This window comes from Prionailurus bengalensis, chromosome C1 (genome assembly GCF_016509475.1).
Source record: "Prionailurus bengalensis isolate Pbe53 chromosome C1, Fcat_Pben_1.1_paternal_pri, whole genome shotgun sequence".
NCBI lineage: Eukaryota > Metazoa > Chordata > Mammalia > Carnivora > Felidae > Prionailurus > Prionailurus bengalensis.
The window spans coordinates 35928420-35947076 of NC_057345.1; the positions used below are offsets into that span (position 1 = coordinate 35928420).

The following is an 18657-nucleotide window of genomic DNA, read 5'->3' on the forward strand; positions in this document are numbered from 1 at the left end:
TGCAATGAGATTACACAAAAGGACAGTAACCAACTCTCTCACTCTCACTGACGCAAAATAATACACTCTAGAATCAACTTTTTGTAGTATCTTTCACGTGCCTTCACATATATCATATCATTTACAGAAATACTTCTATGAGCTGAGTGAATGCAAGTTGTACAATACAACTTGTGTGCTTCTAGTTTTTGTCCCCCCTCCCCCCCCCCCCCCCCCCACTGAATTATCAATTAAAGTGAAGGATCTTGGCAGGTATTTCTACACAGCAATATGAACACAGTAAAATTTGCTACTTGATAAATTATCACTTGTCACTGAGTGCTGAGCTTGGCCCACTGAGACATCTACAATATTCTTTACTACTTAGCCCAACTTCCCACAGCAGCTCTAGGGGTTATATTAAATGTACTGAAAAGGGCCAAAAGCTCCAATCATATATTGCTGTGTGTGAACCTTAAGTGCACATATGATACACAGTGCCTCCTATAAAATACATCATTTCCCCTCCACACCAGCCAAACACCAAACCTCCCCAGGAGAGCTCCCGCTCTGAAACCCCCAGTATCTCAAAGAGGTTACAAAACCAGATAAATGCAACAAGGAACACAATAGGAAATTTGGCAAGAAGTAGTTTTGACAGACAATAAGGCTATGCAACAAAGACGATTACCAAGGTGCAAAGCCCTAAGTTGCACTGGACTGTTATCACCCTCTTTCTCCACACTTTTCAATGCTAAACTCCTTTAAAAAGGATGGTGGAAGGTGGGGAGGGAAGTTTGTTTTCCTCTTTATACCCTCTTTTGTAAATGTCTGTAACACGGTGTCAGCTCTTTGGAATTTATGTTTGGAGCTCTGGCAGCTTCCTTGAACTTTACGAACCTATCTCTGACTGCTACTTGTCTCTTCTCCTTCTTCACACCCTCCCCATGTAAAGATACTTAAGGTTCAAGCCTTGCTGCTCTAGTGTCTCTATCCACTCTTTTTCTTGACTGTTTCAAACACTGAAAACATTTTCTGATGGTTAAAAATGCACTCAGTTCCTAAAAGAAAGATAGAAAGAAAGAAAGAAAGAAAGAAAGAAAGAAAGAAAGAAAGAAAAAAAAACATTTTAAAAAGCGCTCAATTCCTATAAAACACTGCTTTCATGCCAGAGTAATATTGTACAATGAAGAGTTTTCTCTACATTTGTTCTTCTTTAATCTCATTCTTCATACTGAAGGTTACCTTAATTCTCTGACTATATGGGGCAATTTACTTCTGAAATGGCTGATCTGACACAAGGGACAAACATGGACAAACACACACATCCACACACATCTTGCTCACTGATGTTTTGGAGTTTGGGGGTAGGTTCAAATTCCTCCCAGAACTCATTACTTTGTTCCTCCAAACAGCTTTGGTATAAACAGGCATTGCAGTCAGAGCAATAACTCTAAAAACTGGTACTAAACAGTACCAGAGATGGCTAACGGGCTTACTCCTAACCTTCACACTCAGGTAGAACATTCACTACCTCACATCATCCTGTCTACTTCTTAGTCATTTTATAAAAGCTTCCTTATACACCTTCAAGACTATAGAACTTAACTCTTCTCTGACACTGTGACTATGAAAACATGCAGTCATTACATATTGTAAGAACAGGATCACACGTAGTGTTGATGAAAACACTTTTTATGGTGAGGTCTCAGAGAGGCAGATGGAAAAGCACAAACACTGGGTGGCTCAGTCAGCTGAGTGTCCAACTCTTGATTTCGCCTCAGGTCATGCATGATCCCAGTATGTGGAATTGAGCCCTGCATCGACTTAAGATTCTCTCCCTCTCTCTCTCTCCCTCTCCCTCTGCCCTTCTCAACCACTCATGTTGTCTCCCGAAAAGAAAAGAGAAGAGAAGAGAAGAGAAGAGAAGAGAAGAGAAGAGAAGAGAAGAAACACAACTATGAAAATATAGACAATTTGAGAAAAATCCTTGAGTTTCTATACATTCAGGTTGTGACAATGATCACATTTGAAAGAGAAAGGATTCAGTGTCTTGCAGATCTCACAAGATGTAGTTTGAGAGACTAAAAAATTGTAGGCAGTTGGCACACTAAGACCGCTGCAGCAACACCAGCATTTTGAGACCCAGTATCTTACTTCTCAAAATAGAAAAAACCACCAGAAAACACAAAAACTTTACCTTCCCAAGCACAAAAATAAAACATCTTAGAACAAAGTAACATTCACATACTAAAATGTTCCCCTTACTTTCTTTATACCACAACTGTTAATACTGTTACAGATTTAGAGTTTGCATGACAACTCCATGTGCACTAAATAATAAATGTATAACCATGAATGTGAATAAATCAATTTTTCAGTACCCAAGCAGATGGCAGATATCTGGCTCTTTTAGTTTATAAGTTTATTATTTCTTACAGCTTGGCATTTCCACATGATGCTGTCAATTTGGGAAAATATAAAAGGGGAGAAAGTAGGAACTTTGCCTCTTTTTTTTTTTTTTTTTTTTTTGAGAGAGAGAGAGCGCAAGTGAGCGAGGAGCAGAGACAGAGAGAGAGAGAGAGAGAGAGAGAGAGAGAGAGTGGAGCGGGGCTCACCCAAAGCGGGGCTCATGTTCACCAGAAGCAGAGCTTGTGCTCACCCAAAGCAGGGCTCATGCTCACCCAAAGTGGGACTCAAGCTCATGAACCGTGAGATCATAACATGAGCTGAAGTCAGATGCTTAACAACCGAGCCACCCAGGTGCCCAAGCCTCTAACTTATATAACTAGTTGTATACTTGCCACTCAAAATGAATCAGGTTGAACTCTATAAGAAAGCATACACACACACACACACACACACACAGTATTCTAAAAATATAGCATAAATATATAAAAATTAATAAAATAATCTTTAAATGTTTTCTTGTACACTGGATCAAAATTAGCTATGATATTCCATTCATCAATTACACAGATAGGAATTCAAATCCTAGCTGTACCATTTACCTATTGGCAAGACATTAAACATTTTTGGACCTCAGTTTCCTCATTTATTTATGTATTTATTATTTTTTTTCCAAGTTCCAAAAGTTTCTATTACATACAGAGGGGAGGAGTTCAATCCTTCTTGGCTGTGACTTTCCCCATGGCTACCAGCATGTTGCTCAGCTCCTCTATCTTCCTCTTGGCATGGATGTGTGTCTCCACCTTTTTCTTGATGAACTTGATGGCACCATTGTCCTTGGAGACCTTGAGCAACTCCATGCAGGCTGCTCATATGAGGCAAAGCCATATACCTCTCGGATCATGTACCACACAAACCTGGTGTGCTTGGTGAGGCGCCTGTGGCAGCAGCTATACCTCAGTTTGCTCACGTTCTTAGTCACCTCATGGCCCTTGTTTAGGCCCCCAGCCAGAGGGTAGTACAGAGCTACGGCTGCTGCTTCTTAATGGCTCCAGGGCAGGGGCAGTTTCCTCATTTATATAATGGAAGTATAACTGCTTATAGAATTATTGTGGCAAATATAAATATTTGTATAAATAAAAAGATCATGTATACAAGTTCTTAACATAGTACTTAGCACAAAATTCAAAATCTTAACTGCATTTGTAATAGAAATAATAACTAGCCCTTATATAGGGTATATTATATGCTAGACAGTATTCTAAATACTTTACATAGGGGCGCCTGGGTGGCGCAGTCAGTTAAGCGTCCGACTTCAGCCAGGTCACGATTTCGCGGTCCCTGAGTTCAAGCCCCACGTCAGGCTCTGGGCTGATGGCTCAGAGCCTGGAGCCTGTTTCCGATTCTGTGTCTCCCTCTCTCTCTGCCCCTCCCCCGTTCATGCTCTCTCTCTGTCCCAAAAATAAATAAACGTTGAAAAAAAAATAAATACTTTATACATACTAGCTCATTACATCTGCTCAACAACCCCATAAGGTAGGTACTATCATTACCTCCATTTTGCAGATGCAGAAACTGAGGCACAGAAGTCAAGTAACTTGCCCAAGGTCAGAAAGCTTATAAGTGGTAGAGCCAAGATTCAAATAGAGTCAGTATAGGGGTGCCTGCCTGGCTCAGGTGATGCAGCAAGTTGACTCTTGATCTCAGGGTTGTGAGTTCGAGCCTCATATTGGGTTTAGAAAAAAAAAATTTTTAAAGGCTCAAACAGAGGCAGTCTAGCTCCAGAGTCTATCTCTCTCTCATGTTGCTTCTCAATGCATTCTTTTCTTTCTTTCTTTTTATACTGAAGTATAATTGACATACAGTGTTATATTAGTTTCAGGTGTACAATTTGATTAGCAAATTCTACATATTCTTATAACATATATATGGGGGTTTTTTCATGCAACAAATATTTAGTGAGTACCCACTACTTGGCAGAGTCTGTGCCAAGTACTGAAGACACAGAGATGAAAAACATAGGGAGGTCTGATCTAACAGAGAAACGCAAACACGTAAAAAAAAAAAAAAAGTCATAAAATGTAGCATTGCTCTGACAAAAGTCTATATAGGGTATACAGGAGGTACAAAGGAGAGAAGAGGCAATCATGCTATGAAAAATATGATAATTATAAGAAAAGAGGGCATTTGATATCACATGACCATCAAAAATGAAATCATATCTGGGGCTCAGTTATGGGCCCAGTTAGTTAAGCGACAGACTCTCGATTTAGGCTTGGTCCTGCGGTCATGTGATTGAGCCCTGGGTCGGGTCCTCACTCAGCATGGAGCCTGCTTGGGATTCTCTCTCCTCTCTCTCCCCTCCTGCTCCTCTTCCCCACTTGTGCTCTCTCTCTCTAATAAAAATAACAATAATAAAATTTTTTAAAATGAAATCACATCTAAAAATAGTGGGCTAACCTAAGATCAAATTTGAACTGTTGTGCAAAAATAAAATAGAGAAAATAACATCTAAAATAACAAAAGCTACTATTTGCTTGATCGACAAAACATTGTACAAGATGCCCTACACATTTCATTTGATCCTTCCAACATTACAAGGTAGGCATTGTTATACAGGGTACAGTGAAAAGAACACAAACTTTGTGTTCATCCTAGGTTCAAATTTCTTCATCAAGTCTCTCTCTCTCACTCACTAACACACAGGTACACAGATACACACACGCCGGTACTCTTACCCTCTTACTACTTGTATTCAGGCTCCTTTGCCAGCTCTTCCTTCCTCTACTCAACCCTTAAATGTTTGAGTTCCTCAATACTTGGTCCCAGGCTCTCTTCTGTCTGTTTATACTCCCTGTATAACATCATTCATACCCATGGCTTCAGTTACTCTATGGTTTTTTTTAAATTTTTTTTAACGTTTATTTATTTTTGAGACAGAGAGAGACAGAGCATGAGCGGGGGAGGGTCAGAGAGAGGGAGACACAGAATCTGAAACAGGCTCCAGGCTCTGAGCTGTCAGCTCAGAGCCCGACGCGGGGCTCGAACTCACGGACCGCGAGATCGTGACCTGAGCCGAAGTCAGCCGCTTAACCGACTGAGCCACCCAGGCGCCCCCAGTTATTCTATGTTAATAGCTCTTATATCTACATTTCCAAGCCAGATCTGTCTTCTGAACTCTAGATGTTAACTGCTTGTAGAGGTTTCACATTCTAATCCAAATCTGAAATCATCAAATACATTCCTCCTTCAGAGTTCAAACATCCAGCTACTTGTACTTGAAATCATCTTTGATTCCTCCTTCCTCTCACCATCACATCCAACCATTCACCAAATGCTACAGTTAATACCTTCAAAGTATCTCTCAATTTTTTTATAAGCATACTTAAGTTGGTAAATTAAACCGCATGTCTAGAGGCACCTGGGTGGGTGGCTCAGTTGGTTAAGCGTCTGACTTCAGCTCAGGTCATGATCTCGCAGTTGGTGAGTTGGAACTCTGCATCAGGCTCTCTGCTGTCACCTGCTTCAGATCCTCTGTCTCTCTCTCTGCCCCTCCCAGCTCATGCTCTCTCTCTCAAAAATGAATAAATGTTTTTTCAAAAGATTTTTAAAAAGCATGTCTAGTATTTCAAATCATTTCACTCCACACCATTCCAGTTACCACCATGCACACTTCTGCCACAGTCACATATCACATCTTTCACTTGGACCATTGCCAAACTGAATCAATTCTTACCCTCTCCAACCCACTTACTTAAAATTAAAAGCAAGTCTAAGATAAAATCGAAAATTCTTATCCTTGAGGACCTCTACAGATGATGAGGTCCTCAACAATAAACCCCTGCTTACCTCTGCAACATATTTCATCTCTTACCAATCTCCCCGACCCTCTGCTGAAGCCATTCTAGACTTCTTTCAAATCCTTAACTGCATCTCAGACTTCTCTCATCTAGGCCTACAAATAGATTGTTCCTTCCTCTTGGAATGTTCATTTCTCCAACCTATTCCTTCACTTGGCTAGTTCTTATTTACCTTTCAAGTCTCAACTTAAACTTCACTTTCTCAAGAAGAGCATTCTCCCGCTCCAAATTAGACAATGGCTTTTTTGTACTCCCATTGCAATCCATGTGTGGCAACAGACTCTAGACTGGCTCCCATGATCCCTACCCCTAGTGTTCATGCCATTGTGCGATCCTTTCCCCTTGAGCCTGGGCAGGGTCTGTGACTTACTTTTAACCAATACAATATGGCAAAGGTGACTCAAAATTTAAAACATCAAAAATGAATTAACTGCGGGGCACCTGGGTAGCTCAGTCGGTTGAGTATCCGACTTCAGCTCAGTTCACGATATTGCAGTTCGTGAGTTCAAGCTCCACATCGGGCTCACTGCTGTCAGCCTGCCAGCACAGAGCCGGCTTCAGATCCTCTGTCCCCCTCTCTCTGCACCCCCCCTGCTTGCACTCTCCAAAAAAAATAAATTTAAAAAATAAATAAATAAGAAGAAAAAAATGAATTAACTGTGACCTAAATGTCACATAAGATTGTAACCTATCTTACTAGAAGACTCGCTTACTAGCTTCAAAGACTCAAGCTGCCAATATGAAACATATCAAGCTGAAGCCCTCAATTCAACAGCCTGTAAGGAATTGAATGCTGCCACCAACCACATGAGCTTAGTAGCAAATCCTTCCCCAGTTAAGCCCCAGATAAGATGTCAGCCCCAGATGACACCATTTTGTAAAAGTTTTTTTAAATTTATTTAAGTAATCTCTACACCCAACATGGGGCTTGAACTCACAAGCCTGAGATCAAGAGTCACACCCTCTTCTGACTGAGCCAGTCAGGATCTCCACCCAACCTGACACCTTAAATACAGCTTTGTGAGACCATGGAGCAGGGGACCCAGCCAAGTCCTGACTGGACTCTTGAACCACAGAAAAAGATATCATAAATACGTATTCTTTTCAACTATTGCATTCATGGTAATACTGCTATGCAGCAATAGGAAACTAATATGCCATGTTTCTCTTTGTGTTGTAATCACCCTTGTAATTACTTAATATAAATATTTACCATTAGATTATAAATTCCACAATGGCAAGAATAACAAGTCTTAATCATTACTGTATCTCAGCACTTAGCACAATGCCTAACATATAGAAGAACCACAATATAGTGAATGGATGGATGGATGGATGGATGGATGGATGGATGGATGCCTATTCTATGCCAGGCACAGTGCTATACCCTGGCGAAACAAAAGTAAATAACACATAGTCCCTATCCTCATGGAGCTTAAAGCTAAGTGGGATGACAGACACTTTAAATAGATCATTTCAACAGAATATGATAAAAGTAACAAGTTTCTGTGAAGACAATGGGCATGTAACTCAGACTGTGCAAGGGTCTAGGTATGGGAGAGGAGAAAACTTATATAGTCAAGATTTATGTTAAGCAGGTGACGTGATCTTGTACATTGAAAATTCTAGGGGCACCTGGATGGCTCAGTCAGTTAAGCATCTGACTCTCAGTTTTGGCTCAGGTCATGATCTCATGTTTTGTGGGTTTGAGCGCTGCATCGGGCTCTGTGCTGACAACGCAGAGCCTGCTTGGGATTCTCTTCCTCTCTCTGCTTCTCTCCCACTTACTCTCTCATTCTCTCTCTCTCAAATAAATAAACTTTAAAAAAGAAAATTCCAAAATTCTAAAAAATAAAAGAGTTCAGCAAAGTTATAGGATACAAGACAAATACAAACATCAATTGTATTTTTTTACACTAGCAATAAATAATCTGAAAAATGAAATTAAGAAAACCATTTCCCCTATCATAATACTGCTAGAAACTAATTCCTTTCCCTATAACCCTGGGTGACTGAGGCATTCTTCTTGTAGCACATAAAGTTCTCTTCTGAGGTGAAAAGAGTACAGCTCCGCCCACGTTTTACCCTGTGGTATCTTCTACTGTCACTTTGGAAGACACCAACTAGCTTTGACCTGATATTGGTGTTCTTTTCCTAACTTGATCTTATGTCAGCATTCCAACACTTCCACTGCTAAAATTAAAGGGTCCTCATTACATGAATATAAGAATCCTCCCAAACCAAAGATTACTCTTCTGGTTTTTTTTTAAATTCATCTCTTTTCATTGTAGTCATTTTTGCTTTAATAAAAAAAATTTTTGTTATTTTTAATGTTTATTTATTTACTGATTTATTTTTGAGAGACAGAGAGAGCATGTGCGCACGTGAGGGAGGGGCGGGGGGGGGGGGGACAGAGATCTGAAGCAGCTTGGTGCTGACAGCAGATAGCCTGATGCAGGGCTCAAACTCATGAACAATGAGATCCTGACCTGAGCCGAAGTCACACAGTTAACCGACTGAGCCACCCAGGCAACCCAATAAAAAATATTTTAAAGATAGAAAAGAAAAGAGGGGTGCCTGGGTGGCTCAGTTGGTTAATCTTGACTCTTGATTTCATCTCAGATCATGATCTCATGGTTTGTGAGTTCAAGCCCCATGTCAGGCTCTGCACTGACAGTGCACATGCGTGTGCATGCTCTCTCTCTCAAAATAAATAAATAAACTGAAAGAAAGAAAGAAGGAAAGAAAAGAAAAGAAAAGAAGAAAAGAAAAGAAAAGAAAAGAAAAGAAAAGAAAAGAAAAGAAAAGAAAAGAAAAGAAGGAAAAGAAAACAATTCCATTTACAATAGCATCAAAACTTAAGAGCTAAAACTACAGAACTCTTAGAATAAAACATTGGGGGAAATCTTTATGACTTTGGATTTGATACCAAAAGCACAAGCAACAAAAGAAAAAAATAGATAAACTGAACAGCATCAAAAGACACTATATAAATATGGGAGTACCCAAACTGGAAGTCAGTAAATGAACTGATCTACAAGTGTGGTTATGGCAAAATCAACAAGAAGCGAATTACCTTGACAGATAACACATTGCTCACTCTCTTGGTAAATATGGCATTATCTGCATGGAGGATCTGATTCACAAGATCTATACTGTTAGAATATATTTCAAAGAAGCAAATAACTTCTTATGGCCCTTCAAATTATCTTCTCCATGAGGGGGAATAAAGAAAAAGACCACCCGTTTGGCAAAAGGTGGAGATGCCCACAACAGGGAAGACCAGATCAACAGGCTCATTAGAAGGATGAACTGAGCAGGGTGCCTGGGTGGTTCAATCAGTTGAGCGTCCGACTTCAGCTCAGGTCATGATCTCACAGTTCATGGGTTCAAGCCCAGCATTGGGCTCTGTGCTGACAACTCAGAGCCTGGATGGAGCCTGCTTCAGATTCTGTGTCTCCCTCTCTCTCTGCTCCTCCCCATTTGTGCTCTGTGTCTCTGTCTCTCAAAAATAAACATTAAAAAAATAATAATAATAAGACATCCAAATCGGCAAGGAGGAAAAACTTTCACTCTTCGCAGATGACATGATACTCTACATGGAACCCAAAAGATTCCACCAAAAAACTGCTGGAACTGATCCATGAATTCACCAAAGTCACAGGACATAAAATCAATGCACAGAAATCCATTGTATTCTTATACATCAATAATGAAGTGACAGAAAGAGAAATCAAGGAATCCACCCCGTTTACATTTGCACCAAAAACCATAAAATACCTAGGAATAAACCTAACCAAAGAGGTGAAAACTCTATATACTGAAAACTACTGAAAGCTTATGAAAGAAATTGAAGAAGACACACACACACACACAAAAATGGAAAAACATTCCATGCTCCTGGACTGGAAGAATAAACATTGTTAAAATGTCCATACTACCCAAAGCAATCTACATATTCAATGCAATCCCTACCAAAATAACACCAGCATTCTTCACAGAACTACAACAAACAATCCTAAAATTTGTAGGGAACCAGAAAAGACCCAAAATAGTCAAAGCAATCTTGAAAAAGAAAACCAAAGCGGGAGGCATCACAATCCCAGACTTCAAGCTATACTACAAAGTTGTAACCATCAAGACAGTATGGTACTGGCACAAAAACAGACACTCAGATCAATGTAACAGAATAGAGAACCCAGAAATGGACCCACATACGTATGGCCAACTAATCTTTGACAAAGCAGGAAAGAATATCCAATGGAATAAAGACAGTCTCTTCAGCAAGTGGTCTGGGAAAACTGGACAGCGACATGGCAGAAAAATGAACCTGGACCACTTTCTTACACCATACACAAAAATAAATTCAAAATGGATGAAAGACCTAAAATTAAGACAGGAAGCCATCAAAATCCTCAAGGAGAAAGCAGGCAAAATCCTCTTTGATCTTGGCCACAGCAACTTCTTACTCAACTTGTCTCTGGAGGCAAGGGAAACAAAAGCAAAAATGAACTACTGGGACCTCATCAAAATAAAAAGCTTCTGGGGCGCCTGGGTGGCGCAGTCGGTTAAGCGTCCGACTTCAGCCAGGTCACGATCTCGCGGTCCGGGAGTTCGAGCCCCGCGTCGGGCTCTGGGCTGATGATGGCTCAGAGCCTGGAGCCTGTTTCCGATTCTGTGTCTCCCTCTCTCTCTGCCCCTCCCCCGTTCATGCTCTGTCTCTCTCTGTCCCAAAAATAAAATAAACGTTGAAAAAAAAAAATTTTTTTTAAAAATAAAAATAAAAAAATAAAAAGCTTCTGCACAGCGAAGGAAACAGTCAGCAAAACTAAAAGGCAACTGACAGAATGGAAGAAGATATTTGCAAACTACGTATCAGATAAAGGGTTAGCATCCAAAATCTATTAAGAACTTATCAAACTCAACACTCAAAAGAAATGGGCAAAAGACATGAATAGACACTTCTCCAAAGAAGACATCCAGATGGCCAACCGACACATGAAAAAATGCTCAACATCACTCATCATCAGGGAAATACAAATCAAAACCACAATGAGATTCCACCTCACACCTATCAGAATGGCTAACATTTACAACTCAGGTAGTAACAGATGTTGGTGAGGATGTGGAGAAAGAGGATCTCTTTTGCACTGCTGGTGGGAACGCAAACTGGTGCAGCCACTCTGGAAAATGGTATGGAGGTTCCTCAAAAAATTAAAAATAGAACTACCCTAGGACCTAGCAATTGCACTAGTAAGTATTTATCCAGGGGATATAGGTTTGCTGTTTTGAAGCGGCACATGCACCCCCATGTTTATCGCAGCACTATCGACAATAGCCAAAGTATGGAAAGAGCCCAAATGTCCATTGATGGATGAATGGATAAAGAAGATGTGGTATATATACACAAGGAGTACTACTCGGCAATCAAAAAGAATGAAATCTTGCCATTTGCAACTACGTGGATGGAACTGGAGGGTATTATGCTAAGTGAAATTAGTCAGTCAGAGAAATACAAATATCTATGACTTCATTCATATGAGGAATTTAAGATACAAAACAGATGAACATAAGGGAAGGGAAGCAAAAATAACAGGGAAGGGGACAAAACATAAGAGACTCTTAAATATAGAGAACAGAGGGTTGCTAGAGGGGTTGTGTGAGGGAGGATGAGCTAAATGGATAAAAAGCATTAAGAGACACTTGTTGGGATGAGCACTGGGTGTTATACATAGGGGATGAACCACTGGAATCTACTCCCAAAATCATTGTTGCACTATATGCTAACTAACCTGGAAGTAAATACATACATACATACATACATACATACATACATACATACATAAAATTAAAAACAATTTTAAAAAAAATTTTAATTAAAAAAACAGATTAACTGAGGTATCTACCATGATTATTTTTGTAATCTGGACAGTTAACAAACGACTACTTTCAAATTGAAAAAATAAAGGATACTATATAAAGAACTACAACTCGACAAAAACAACTCAATTCAAAAATGTGCAAAGAACTTGAATAGACATTTCTCAAAAGAAGATATACAAATGGCCAAGAAGCACATGAAAAAAATGCTCAATATCACTAGTCATTTGGGAAACGTAAATCAAAACTACAATGAGATACTTCACACCCACTAGGATGGTTATTATAATTTTTATAAAAAGAAAAGAGAGAGAAAATAACAAGTTTTGGCAAGATTGTAGAGAAACTGGACCCCGTATGTTACTAGTGGGAATGCAAAATGATACAGCCAATGTGGAAAACAGTTTGGTACTATTTCAAAAAGTAAATCTTAGAGTTACTTTATATCCCAATAATTCCACTTCTAGGTATATACTCGAAAGAAATGAAAACAAGTACTCAAATATTTGTACACGAATGTTTACAGCTGCACTACTCACAATAGCCAAAAGATAAAAACAATCCAAATGTTTATCAACAGATGACTGTATAAACAAAATGTGGTACTATCCATACACTGAAATATTACTGAGACATAAAAAGGAATGAAGTGGGGCACCTGAGTGGCTCAGTCGGTTAAGTGTCCAACTTCAGCTCAGGTCATGATCTCAACTGCTCATGAGTTCAACCCCCATGTCGAGCTCTGTACTGACAGCTCAGAGCCTGGAGCCTGCTTCAGATTCTGTCTCCGTCTCTCTGCCCCTCCCCTTCTCGCTGTCTCTCTGTCTCTGTCTCTGTCTCTAATATAAAATAAAATATAAAAATTTTTTTAAAAAAGGAATGAAGTACTGACATATACTATAACATGGATCAAAGTTGAAAACATTATGCTAAGTAAAAGAAATCAGTCATAAAGGCCACATATGAAATGATTCTATTTATATGAAATGTCCAGAATGGACAAATTCATTGAGACAGAAAGTAAAATAGTGGTTGCCAAGGGCTGGGGGAAGGGAGAAATGAGTTGTCACTAATAATGAGTATAGGTTTTCTTTTTAGGATGATAAAATAATTTTTATTTATTTTTTTAAATGTTTATTTATTTTTGAGAGAGACAGCGTGAGCAAGGGAGGGGCAGAGAAAGAGGGAGACACAGAATCTGAAGCAGGCTCCAGGCTCTGAGCTGTCAGCACAGAGCCATATGCAGAGCTCCAACCTACTAGCTGTGAGATCATAACCTGAGCTGAAGTTGGACACTTAACCAACTGAGCCACCCAGACACCCCAATAAAAAATTTTTTAATTAGGCAGTGATGATGGCTGCACAACCTTGTAAATATACTAAAAAACACTGAATTATAGATTTTTAAAAGGAGAATTTTTTTTTTAATTTTTTTTTTTAATTTTTTTTCAACGTTTATTTATTTTTGGGACAGAGAGAGACAGAGCATGAACGGGGGAGGGGCAGAGAGAGAGGGAGACACAGAATCAGAAACAGGCTCCAGGCTCTGAGCCATCAGGCCAGAGCCCGACGCGGGGCTCGAACTCACGGACCGTGAGATCGTGACCTGGCTGAAGTCGGACGCCTAACCGACTGCGCCACCCAGGCGCCCCTAAAAGGAGAATTTTATAGTATGTGAATTATTTCTTAGTAAAGCTATTATTAAAAAGAAAAAAGCTACATTGATACTTTGTTCTGGAATGGGATTCCAGGTTTTACAGTTTTCACAATACATGCTAAAATACAGAGTCATATCATGGGGTAATAAAAGGTGAGTTATCTCAACGTTTATTTATTTTTGGGACAGAGAGAGACAGAGCATGAACGGGGGAGGGGCAGAGAGAGGGAGACACAGAATCAGAAACAGGCTCCAGGCTCTGAGCCATCAGCCCAGAGCCCGATGCGGGGCTCGAACTCACGGACCGCGAAATCGTGACCCAGCTGAAGTCGGACGCTTAACCGACTGCGCCACCCAGGCGCCCCAAAAGGTGAGTTATCTCAAAAGATTGGAACAATCACCTTCCTAGAAAGTCTCCTTCCAATCATATTCTCAAACAAAACAGGACTAGATTAAAAAGAAAGGAAGAACCTTCTACTGTATCCCAAAAGAAGCACTCTTAATTGGAAACATTAAGCAGGTTGTCAGTCACTGCTAACAATGGAACTGGAACCTTTTACCAGAAGGTGAGAAGTGGGGTCCACTGTGCCATTTGGTTTTATATTTTTCTCTCTTACTCTATTAAATGTGCACACAAACACTAATGTCATCTCCACTTACACATGCTTCAGTCCTTCCCTAACATCCAAAATATTCTAAGTCATTTGCCTAGAAATAATGAAATTGCCCTTAATCTCTATTTCATGATTTTTTTAATGAAAAGGAAAGATTAACAATCAAAGGTGAATATTTGAAGCTCACAAATATTATAAATGCAAATCCAACTTACTTTGTTTCTAGAAGTATATTTTCCCCAAATTCAATAAGAGAGGTTATAAAATGCTTTCAACTTTTCTATGCTTTTAGGCCACAGATTTATAAGCTCACCACTATTAACATTTAAGGCCGTATAATTCTGTGTTGCAGAGCACTGTCCTGTGCATTATAGGATGTTTTGTGACATCCCTGGCCCCTACCCACTAGATACCAGTAGCATTCACTGCCTAATTGTGACAACCAAAAATAACTTCAGACACTGTCAAATATCACGTTCAGAGCAAAACTGCCCCCAGTTGAGAACAACTGCTCCAGTCCAAGTCCATCTGCCTTAATTATTTCCTAACAGTAGATTAGCTAAACTTATCATTAACCTTAAAAACAAACACATTTTTTGTGAAATACAGAAGCTGAATACACCTAAAAGAGAAGGCTTGTCTTTTGGGTTTGTATAAATCCATTTCTGGAACATATAAACATAACAAAGATCGGGGCGCCTGGGTGGCGCAGTCGGTTAAGCGTCCGACTTCAGCCAGGTCATGATCTCGCGGTCCGCGAGTTCGAGCCCCGCGTCGGGCTCTGGGCTGATGGCTCAGAGCCTGGAGCCTGTTTCTGATTCTGTGTCTCCCTCTCTCTCTGCCCCTCCCCCGTTCATGCTCTGTCTCTCTCTGTCCCAAAAATAAATAAACTTTAAAAAAAAAAAAAAACAAACAAAACATAACAAAGATCTATTTTTAAGGATGAGTGACCAGAAGGTCCTAAATTCTAAAACTGAATTATTTTATTTTTTTTTTAATTTTTTTTTCAACGTTTATTTATTTTTGGGACAGAGAGAGACAGAGCATGAACGGGGGAGGGGCAGAGAGAGAGGGAGATACAGAATCGGAAACAGGCTCCAGGCTCTGAGCCATCAGCCCAGAGCCCGACGCGGGGCTCGAACTCACGGACCGCGAGATCGTGACCTGGCTGAAGTCGGACGCTTAACCGACTGCGCCACCCAGGCGCCCCTAAAACTGAATTATTTTAAAGGAATACAAGCAAGTCACATAAATCCACATTCCTCAGTGTAAAGTCATCCATCAACCAGTCTTCCTTTTGCTATCTAAAGCAACTGAAAGTCCTTAAATTATCTGCATAATTTCTATCTCCCATACCAAAAATCAAATATTTCCTTTTATTGCCAGTGATACATTTTTTATTTAACCTGACCTTTAAAACTCTGTAGTCATTTGTACTTTGTAATCAAAGATAAAAACTAACCATATCCTAGCTGCATTATAGTTATCAGACCAGGAGTTGGCAAACTTTTTCTGTAAAGGGTCAGAGAGTAAATACCTTAGGCTTGAAGGGCCACGTGGTCTTTGTTACAACTATTTAAATCTGTTATTGTAGCACAAAGGCAACCATAAAACATACATACTGACAAATGGGTGTGGATGTGTTGCAATAAAACTTTATTTACAAAAAAAGTGGCAGGCTATAGTTTATCAAACCCTGTATCAGACTATTACATGCAGAATAAATAAATAGACAAATTTCTCTCTTTCCCAATGATAATGTCCTCACCATAAAATTAACTACTTACTTTCTAAAATACCATGAAATAATGTTAACTAGCTTTCTCCTTTTCATAGTAGGCATTTATAGTAGGATAATGCTAGATCCTACTGCCTTAAATGAGGAATAAAAGCCAACTATGAAAATCAAGTTCAGGTTTGAGATCTATACAGAAAGCCTGAGCCAAGAAATCAAAATAAAGCCTTTAGGTTCAGATCTAGAACCTAGATGACTCCAGCAGAGGCAAACGTGAGACCACTATATTAAGTATATCCACAACTTAGAACAAAAGAACTCGGGGCACCTGGGTGGCTCAGTCGGTTGGGCATCCAACTTCAGCTCATGTCATGATCTCTCAGTTCCTGAGTTCAAGCGCCACATCGGGCTCTGTGCTGACAGCTTGGAGATTGGAGTTTGGAGCTTGAAGCCTGCTTCAGATTCTGTGTGTCTCTCTCTGCCCCTCCCCTACTTGTACTGTTTCTCTCTTTCTTAAAAATAAATAAACATTAAAACACACACACACATACACACACACGAGCTCCAAGGGAGGGGCACCTGGGTGGCTCAGTAGGTTAAGTATCTGACTCTGGATTTCAGCTCAGGTCATGATCTCATGGTTTGTGAGTTCGAGCCCCAGGTCTGGCTCTGTGCTGACCGCAAGAAGCCTGCTTGGGATTCTCTCCTCCTCTCTGTCTGCCCCTCCCCTCCTCATGCTGTCTCTCTCTTTCTCTCTCAAAATAAATAAATAAACATTAAAAAAAAAAAAGAAAAGAAATCCTTTTTTTAAAAAAAAGAACTCCAGGGGAAATCGTCTCCCACTGAAAACAGATTTTCAATAAAAAAATTATAAATCACAGGAGAAATGAAAATCCATGAAAAAGGACCAACAGACCAAATAGTGTAGGGTCTATACTCCAAGAGTTGCAACTAATCTAAAAGTTACTTAAACAAACAAAAGATTTAAGTCAAAATTTACTCATTTCTATGCAAGTATATTAGAAACCCTATAAGAAATAAAAACTTTTTAGTAAAATATAATTTACCAAAATTGACCCAGAAGAAACAAAAATCTAAATAGACCAATTACCCCAGAAGAAAAGGAAAAGTATCAAAGTACCTGACCAAACATTGCACAGGAGAATTCTATATTAATGAATTCTTAAGGAGTAATTCCAAAACTATTTCAACTGTTCCAAAGCATAGGGGGAAAAGACTTCAAAATAATTTTTTTTGAGGTAAGAATAACATTGCTACCAAAACTAATAACAAAAGCATGAAAGAGAAAACCACAGACAAGTCTCACAAATATCAAGGCAAAAACCCCCAGCAAAAAGAAGCTAGCAGCACATGAAAGAATAATATACCAGGAATGCAAGGATGGCTCACTATTAGAAGACCTACTAATACAACTCACTTTACTAAGAGATCAAAAGAAAAAAATAGTTTTATCACCATATGTATTAGAGTTCTCCAGAGGAACAGAACTAATAGGATATATACAGAGAGAAAGAGATTTATTATTAAGAATTGGCTCACATGATAACGGAAGCTGAGAAGTTCCAAGATCTGCAGTCAGCAAGCTGGAGACCCAGGAGAGACAATGGTATAGTTCCAGTCCAAGTCCGAAGGCCTGAGATCCAGGAGGACCAACGATATAAGTTCCAATCCAAAAGCTGGCAGTCTCAAGGCCCAAAAATATTTCGGTTCCAATCCAAAAGCAGAAAAAGACCAATGTCCCAACTCAAGCAGTCAGGCAGGAAGGATTCCCCTCTTAATTATAAGAAGGTCAGTCTTTTTATTCTATTCAGATCTTCAAATGTTTCGATGAGGGCCACCCACATTAGGGAGGGCAATCTATTTTACTTACATCTACTGATTCAAATGTTAATCTCATCCAAAAACACTCTCACAGACACACCCAGAATAATGTTTAACCAAATATCTGGGTACTTGGTGGCCCTGTCAAGTTGACACGTAAAAGTAACCATCATACCATAGATTCTGAGAAGACATGTGGTAAAATTCAACATCCATTCCTCATAAAAATAATTCTTAAGAAAATAGAAGATTTTTGTTAATATTTTAAAGATCTAATAGAATAAAATATATTTATTTCAGCCTCCATATCATATTAATTAGGAAACACTACAAGCATTCCCATTAAAGTCAGGAACAAAACAAAGATGACAAATATCACTATTAATATTTTAGGAAGTATTAGTCATTGCAGTTGGTTGAGAAAAAGTGAGGTATAAAAATAAGAAATAAATAAACATAATCATCATTTATAGCTGACATGATTATAAACCTGGAAAACCAAAACAAGTCAACTGAAAATCTATCACAAACATTAATAATTCAGTATGTTAGGGGAGCCTAGGTGGCTCAGTTGGTTTCCACTCAGGTCATGATCTCATAGTTCATGAGTTCAAGCCCCGTGTTGGACTCTGTGCTGACAGCTCAGAGCCTGGAGCCTGCTTTGGATTCTGTGTCTCCCTC

At 39.4% G+C, this 18657-nt stretch overlaps 1 protein-coding gene and 1 pseudogene across 2 annotated transcripts in view; both read right to left on the reverse strand.

Annotated features, from left to right (window-relative positions):
* The window catches only part of TESK2 (testis associated actin remodelling kinase 2), a 134897-nt gene that overhangs the window by 82442 nt on the left and 33798 nt on the right, over positions 1-18657 (reverse strand). The window contains exon 1 of one of the 2 annotated variants that reach the window (XM_043574797.1): positions 17695-17816. The exons of the other annotated variant lie outside the window; for it this stretch is intronic. The gene's annotated coding sequence lies outside the window, so the exon portion shown is untranslated. Of the gene's footprint in view, positions 1-17694; positions 17817-18657 lie in introns of those variants that run through there. 2 annotated transcript variants of the gene reach the window in all.
* On the reverse strand, positions 3062-5266 carry LOC122481693 (annotated as a pseudogene).